Source organism: Echinops telfairi, unplaced genomic scaffold (genome assembly GCF_000313985.2).
Source record: "Echinops telfairi isolate 266 unplaced genomic scaffold, ASM31398v2 ScPeMD7_5;HRSCAF=22, whole genome shotgun sequence".
NCBI classification, from domain to species: domain Eukaryota; kingdom Metazoa; phylum Chordata; class Mammalia; order Afrosoricida; family Tenrecidae; genus Echinops; species Echinops telfairi.
Window position 1 is genome coordinate 8,258,391 of NW_022103901.1, and position 6,945 is coordinate 8,265,335.

Below are 6,945 nucleotides of genomic sequence, written 5' to 3' on the forward strand. Positions count from 1 at the left end.
ACACATGCAGAGATTTGAGTGGTCTCCCTTCAAGGGCTCGGCAACAACCATTTGTCAGAACCCACTGAGGCGCGCTGGTCCACAATCAATGCTCCTGGAAGCAGCAGTCAAGAAACCAAAGGACGTAGGGCCCCGGGCAAATCTTTAGAGGGTCGAAGAGCGAGGGCGTCATTTTGAGGACGAAGGGGCTCTGGACTGAAGTCATGATTTGTTTCACTTTGCTTCCAGTTGCCTCAGACACATGGCGAAGTTGGACATTGAATTAGGAAGATGGAGAAGAACAAATGCACTTGAATGCCGAAAGTACTGACTCCTGAAAGCATCACGGACTGCCAGAAGGACAAACGGTTCTGTCGTGGAAGAAGGCCAGCAAGAGAGCTCCTTGGAAGTGAGGATGGGAGACTGCATCGCACCTACTTTGGACGTGTTGTCAGCATTGGCCAGTCCTGGAACAAGACCTCAGGCTTGGAGAAGCAGAGGGGCAGCCTGAAGGAGAAGGGGCCTGGCTGATATGGACTGACACCGGGGCTGCCACAATGCGCTCAGGCATAACCACAGTTGTGAGGATGATGCAGGACCAGGCCGTGCTTCCTTCTGTTGCGCCGAGGGGCTGCCAAGAGTCCGAACCTGCTTGGCGGCAGCTAACAAGAAGGACAGCCAAGGTACCAGGTGGTGATCTCTGAGCCCACTTACCTGGAACCTTGAAGCAGGCCGAGACCATATCTCTTGCAGAGTAGATCGGTGCACGGTGACTATTTACTACATGAGTGAGAACTCCCTGAAGCCTCGTCTTACAGATGAAGAAATGGGGAGGCAGGATGGCTTTGAGAAGATGGCCCTTCCATGTGAACTTTGAAAAAGGGCCCTGTGGTGTGGTATTCAAGCTTCTTTCAAATGAAGGGATAAAGCAGAAGTTAGTCTCAGGGACCCATGAGGAAGGTTTTGAACACTGGGCCGAGTGTGTGGAAGCCAGCATCGGACTCCTGCTCCACAAAGCCCTCCCCTACGCCACTCAGACTCAACAGCACCTTCCTCTCTGTCTGCCCCCAAGAGGGACCAGCTGTCTGTCTTTAAGCAAAGATGTATCAACAAATTGATTGTACTGACCCATCCAACACAATGTGAACACTGCATTAGAAAACAAAATCAAGAAGCTGCATGAACGTGCACCCTGAGCAATGGATTGTTATGTCAGCACGGAGGGGAGGCTGCGATAGCAGTTTTTCCCCATTTTACTGAACAAACAAAAACAAAACACTCACTGCCATCAATTGATTCCAACTCATAGTGACCTTATGGGACAGGGAGAAGGGCCACTTCTGATATAGTTACAGGGAGAGACACAGAAAACCTTCCTCCCACAGAACGGTTAGTGGTCTTGAACTGGTGACCTTGAGGTTAGCAACCCTAACCTGTAAGCTCTACTTTACAGATTGGGAAAATGTCAGCCATAAGATTTCCATTCATCTCAAGCAGGGATTCGAATCACTATTAGAATCCCGAGTCTCCTGGTTCCAGAACCCTCCTTTTCCACGTTCCTCCCTTGCCTCGGGGTAAAATCCCTTCCAATAGGAAACAAGGGCAGAAAGTTTTGGGATTCTTGAATGACTGAAATTGTCTTGATTCCATTCTCACCTTTAATTTTGGAGTTTATCTAAAATCAAGGCCTGGTGGTGTAGTGTGCTACCCTTTAAGTGACTAACCACAAGGTCAAAGTTTAAAACCCCTAGCTCAGTGGTTCTCAACCTTCCTCATGCCACGACCCTTTCATACAGTTCCTCATGTTGTGATGGCCCCCCAACCATAACATTATTTTCATTGCCGCTTCATCATTGTAATTTTGCTACAGTTAGGAATCATTCGACCCCCCCCCCCAAAGGGGTCACGGGATTCTAATAGTGATTCTAATCCCCATGAAAGGATCATTCGAACCCCCAAAGGGGTCGCGACCCACAGGTTGAGAACCACTGCACTAGCAGCTCCATGTCAGGAAGTTGAGGTTTTCTACTCCTATAAAGAATTTGTCTTAGGAACCCAGAGGGGCAGTTCTACCCTGTCCTATAGGGTCTCTGTGAGTCAAAATTGATTCGAGGGTGAATATGTAGGGTTAAAAAAAAATTTTTTTTAACCCAAAATCAAGAGATCTAGACTAGTCCTTGGAGAAGGACTGTGTTTGGTCAAGTTGAGGGGTGGCAAAAAGAGGAAGACCCTCAACAAGATGATTGGCACAGTGGCTGCAACAATGGGCTCAAACATAGGGCCTCTCTGAGTCGGAACCGACTTGATGGCACCTAACAAGTTAGGCTCCTAACCATAAGGCGATCCGTTTGAATCTACCAGAGGCTGCTTGGGAGGAAGATGGAGCCTGCAGCCTCCATAAAGATTTACAGCTGCAGAAACCCGCGGGAGCAGTTCCCTGGCCACAGTGTCTCCATGAGTTAGGATGCATTGCATTAGATAAATCTGCTGCACAAGACTTCTTCAAAGTGTTTGAAAGCAAGGATGTTACTTCGAGGACAAAGGTGTGCTTGACCAAGCTAAGTGTATTTTCAACTGCCTCATATGCATGTGATGGACATTGAATAAGGACAACTGTTCACCTCTGCCCAATCGGGTCACTATGAGTCAATGGCAGAAGGTTTTGCGTTTGAGTTTGATGAATCAGAATTGACTTGAGTTACTTACAAAGAAAATCCTGAGTTAAAAGTTACTTCCCTTCCTGTGGTAGTTACATAATCTGTTGTCAAATCGAGGCTTAAGAGTGAAGGGGGAGGAGCTGATAGTAGGGCTCAAGTAGAAAGAAAATGTTTTGAAAATGATGATGGCAGCATATGTACAAATGTGCTTGACACAACGGATGATTGTGTGGATTGTGATACGACATGTAAGAGCCACCAATAAAAGTATTTAATTTAAAAAAAAGTGAAGCGGTGACGTTTAACATGTCAATCAGATCACAGCTTGATGACCTCATTTGGAGGCGCTAAGGAGATAAATAGCTTATTGGAGGCGAGACACACGCTCACTCCCTGGGAGACATTCCTGAAGACAAACCACATGGAGCTATGCTAGAGCTCTGGAGCTGGAGGAGCCACGTGGAGATCCCTGACAATGCTGAGATGCTTCCACTGCCACTGGATCCACAAGACTTCCCACCACTGGCCTGTGATCTTCCTGCATTCAGTGTCATTGCATGTGTCTCATTGAGTCTGAAGAGGAATTTATAGATTGGTATCAGACATATGGACTAATATTGGACTTATGGACTTGATCTGGACTGGGCTGGGATGTTTTCTCAATAATGAATTGCTCTTGTATATAAAGCTCTTTCTTGTACACATCTGAGTGTCTATGAATTTGTTTCTCTAGTCTACCCGGAGTAACACCCTTCTGAATATTGAAATCAAGCCTTCATTTGTTCTAAATTTCCGATCTTATCATTAGGATGGTTGATGCCACTCGAGTTCCCTTCCATTGTATGGAATCTGTTTTTCTCCTAGGAAGCTTTTAGGATATTCACATACTGTGTCCTTTAAAAATTAATGATGTGCTGCATTGGTATGGGATGTAGTCTCCATCTATTACCAACCCTGTGGCCCATTTTACCCTGGGATATTTTGGGTTTATGTTCTATAATTTCCTTTCCTTCATTTTCTGGCACTTAGCTATTATTCATACGTTGAACTCCTGAACTGGTCCACTTATTGTCTTATTTTTCTCTCAAATCTCCCATTGCTTTGTCTTTTTGTTCTACTTTCTAGAAAACATCTTCAATTTTGTCCTCAAACCCCTCTCCTGAATTTGAAGCCCAACTTTTATTTTCCAAGAACTGTGTCCTGTTCTCTGTCTCCATTGGGAAGGCCGCTCATTTCTCATTCTGTGTGTGCAATGGTGACCTCTCCCTCAGACCCCTCACTGGACCCCTGGTGGTGTGGTGGGTTACTCCCTGGGCTGACAACCACAAGGTCAGCAGTTTGAACCCGCCAGCCACTCTGGGGTAGAAAGAAGAGGCTTTCTGCCCCTGCAAAGATTTAAACCATAGGGCCAGTTCTCCTCTGTCCTATGGGATGGCTATACATTGGGATCAACTCAATAGCAGTGGCTTTGTTTTTGTTTTTGTTGGGTTGTCATTGAGTTTTTCTTCTTCTCTGAAGGTGTTGCTTTGATTTCTGTCTTTCTTGTTGGAGGTCTTCCTCGGAAAGTCTGGTTGCCTGGCTGTGTGTTCACACGAAAGACCCGTGGAAACATCAACTTTCAGAGGAGCTTGTGTCTGGAGAGCTCCATTCCTGAGTGAAGAAGCTTCTAGCTAGCTTTCCACCCAGAAGTTCTGTAAGGTTGTGGGGGGTGGGTGGGAGGGGTGGGGTGGTGGTGGTACGGGCCCTGTTTTGTTTCTGCATAGAAAGACCTGGTGGCATAGTGGCTATGAGTCGGGCTGCTAACCAGCACAAGGTCAGCACTTTGAAACCAACAGGTACTCCTTGGGAGAAAGACAAGGCTTTACAGTTCAGAACCGCAGAGGGGCAATTCCACACCGTCCTTTAGGGTCACTAGGAGTCGGCATCAACCCCATGGCTGTGATTTTGGTTTTCCTGGTTCATTTCTGCAGGGATGAACCCTCTCTTTCCCAGATGGCTCTTGGGAGAAGAGAGGTGTGATCTGGGAGTAGGTTAGGAAGTGGGGGCGAGAGTCTCATCTCTGACATCATATTCTCCCAATTCGCTGGAGTCTGGGGAAGAATATGGAACGCTGCATGTTGATTTCAAGCAAGGGGGTAGGGAGAGTCTTCTCTCCGCCAACGGCCATTCGGATATTTGTACATCATTCTCTAGCCATATTGGTCAAACATTCCATTAACACCCCCAAACGCAACAAACCCCGGTGCCGTAGTGGTTACACATTGTGCTGCTAACCTCAAGGTCAGCAGTTTGAAACCACCAGCAGTTCTGAAGGAGAAGGACGTGGCGGTCTACTCTTGCAAAAAAAGAGGAGCGTATGCCAAGGGCTCAATAGAAAAGAATGATGGCAATATATGTACAAATATGCCTGATACAATTGATGTATGGACTATAATAAGCATTGTAAGAGCCCTCAATAAAATGAGTAAAAAGAAAAAAGAAAAGATGGGGTTTTCTACTCCTGCGAAAGTTAGTCTCAAAACCCACAGGGCAGTTCTACCCTCTCTTGTAGGGTCCATATGAGCCGGCTTTATTGACTAGATGGCAGTGAGGTTTTTTGTTTGTTTTGTGTTTTGAATGGGGTGGCAGGAACTGCTTCTCCGTGGTGAAGTGTGTGATGTTAGCTGTTAGCTGGTATTGATGACAACGTGGGCCTTAAAGAGCCTGTGGGTCAGGCATGTCTCCCCCTTCGCCCTCTCCCCCACCATAAAGGGTTCAGTGCTAGCATTCTCACCTTCCATGCGAGGGGGGCTCAGATTCAATTGCCGGCCAATATGCCTCAGGCTCAGCCACCACCCATGTGTCAGGGGGTCTTACCCGTGTCACCTGTCACCAGGAAGTTGACCAGGAGTCAGCAGAGCTTCCAGATGGAGAAGGGATAAGGAAGAAAGCCCTGATAGCTACTTCCAAAAATCAGCCTTGGAAAACTCCCTGAGCCCAGGATCTGGCCCCGGGCAGTCCAGCGGGGTTCACAGGCCCAGACAGAGGTGTTTTCCCTTTGGGCCTAAAGTAAGGTGACCAAGCGGGACAGTCCCGATTTTTGGCATTTTAAAAAAGTCCCGATTTTTGGAAAGAATGCACAGCAAGCTAGGGAATGGTCTATTTGGTCCATATAGACCAAATTTTTAATCAAGAATCCCCCACCCCCCTTCCCGGTCAATGGTGTCCCGCTTTAAATCTGGTCCCCTTAGCCTAGGGTGACCCATGAGGCAGAGTCAATGGCAGCTCACAACCAGGGAGAAATTATCTAGGTAAGGGTTACAAGAATCAATACCCATTTGGTCGGCTGTGAGATCCACAGAATTGTAAGAGGAGTTGACCAGTTGCTGCTGCCACTTTTTTTCCCCTTGAACTCTATCTAATTCTTACTGGCAGTGGAAATTTTCAGAAGCTAAAATAATGCCACCACATACTTCAAACTAGGGAACAGGTTGGCCTTTTGTCACAATGAAGCAAAATACGCCTGGGGGAAAAGACAAAAAAAAATTTTTTTTTAAAGCCTGCTCTTTCCAAATGGTGCCAGTGAAATGGCTGTGACAAGGCCAGCAGGGTAAGGTATCAAGGGAAGTCTTGGGCTGCCGACATCCAGCCGCCCAGACAGGACACAAAGTCACATGAGCGTCCCCGAGGTAGAAGGGCAGGCGCACAACATCAGGCAGCTGTGACGACCACCTGGGTCCCAGCCAGAAAGACAGCCGTCGGTTAGACCAGGCGGAGCCCCACTGCCTAGTGGGTTCTAGGTGTTGGGCTACTAGCCTTCATGGTCAGCAGTTCGAAATCACCAGCTGCTCCATGGGGAGACCGTCGAGAGTCTAGCTCAGAAACCCGCAGGGGCAGCTCTCCCCTGCCCTGTAGGGTCCCTAGGGGTCAGAATGGGCTCAATGGCAGTTTGTTTGTCTTTAATATTCGTGGATAAGATGAATACTGTTGGGCCCCTCTAAAGGCATCCAGCTTTGAAACCCACAGGGGGGCAATTCTTCCCTGTCCTAGAGGATCACCTTGAGTCGGCATCGACTGGATGTCCCTGAGCTGGTAATGAGAGGGACATCACACTCAGAAATGAGCCCGGTGTTTCATCGAAGCGTATTAAGAATTATGAGAAAGTCTCCAAGTCTTGGGTTTTCTCCTCTAAAGTGGAAAGACTGAGAGGCCGAGTCCCCGGAGGGAGGAACACTCGGCCACAACTTGAAAGGGTGGCAGGTTGACTGCATGCCGAGGTGCGCCTGGGGAGAAAGGGCTGGCGGTGTACTTTTGAACAGCCTACCAGTGA